A 1,219-nucleotide genomic window follows, 5' to 3' on the forward strand; every position below is an offset into this window, starting at 1 on the left:
CTCATTATAGTTATTTTTATTTGTTATTTTATTTTTGTTATTCTTATTATCATTTGTTTCTTCTTATTATTATTTGTTTTAATGTTGTTATTATTATTATTTTAATTTTTGTCATTTTATTTCTCATTTTGTTGTTTTTATTTATTATTCCTCACTTATGGTCTTTATTATTTCTAGTTGGAATCTTGGTAGCCTCAGTTAATGGATTTTGCATGATTGAGTATTGGTACATATTGCTTTAGGAGTAAATTTTCTATTTAGGAAGATTGAATTTTGATGCGTGGATTGTTAGTATTGTATTATTGCATATTGATTTGGCGGCCTCTCTGTTTGCTTAATTGGTGCTGTTTCTTTTATTGCTTTTCTGATATTGGACTATTATATTTTTTTAGGCACTCCGTGACAAACACACGCAACAAACCCAAGGTCGTTGTCCCCATTTCGAAAAAGCTGAAGACTCCTAGCGTGACCTCTTCATCAGGCGCTTCGGCCAATGCCTGCCATCTATTCCTCCGGTTTTCACAGGGCCCCCAGGAGGACTTATATCAACTTTTCACCTAAGGCCACTCAGTTTAGGCCGATGTATTGACTAGGGTGCTTTGGAGCAGGTCCACTTAGCTGATAATGTGCGCGCCATCATTGCCACAGCTTTGTGGGACCAATTCTTTTCCATCATCAAGCCACATACATGGAGATGACTTTGGAGTTCTATTCCACATTTATCCTTCAGCAGGTGATGACGACCCATTACGATTTAGGCACCATCACTGTCAAACTCGGTGGCATGGCATGATATATGAGTGTCCTAGAGTTTGACACTACTTTGGGACTATACACTGAAGAGTTCATGAGTGCTAAGAACTTCTTCCGCTTACATCGGCACATCTACTACTCACCATCTCTTTGTTGGGTAGACCTCACGGCGGGAACGAGACCTTATGATGCGAGTCGCTAGAAATAGGCTTTTCTTCCTCTGGCCTTACGATATATTCATGCCCTATTGGCTTACATATTGACCGGTAAGAGAAAGCACCGGATTCGTCAGTTTCATCGATGCATATTTTCTATGGAGCATGGCCACGGGGTATATTTTTTTATTTAGCCTACTTTATCACTTTTGCCTTTCGCCATCAGACAGAGAGTGGCAGGAAGGGTCCTATCTATTTAGGCCCTTATATGACTCAACTCGCTCGACATTTCGGTCTCCTTGACACACCGG

Source organism: Gossypium arboreum, chromosome 2 (assembly GCF_025698485.1).
Source record: "Gossypium arboreum isolate Shixiya-1 chromosome 2, ASM2569848v2, whole genome shotgun sequence".
In the NCBI taxonomy this organism is placed as follows: Eukaryota; Viridiplantae; Streptophyta; class Magnoliopsida; order Malvales; family Malvaceae; genus Gossypium; species Gossypium arboreum.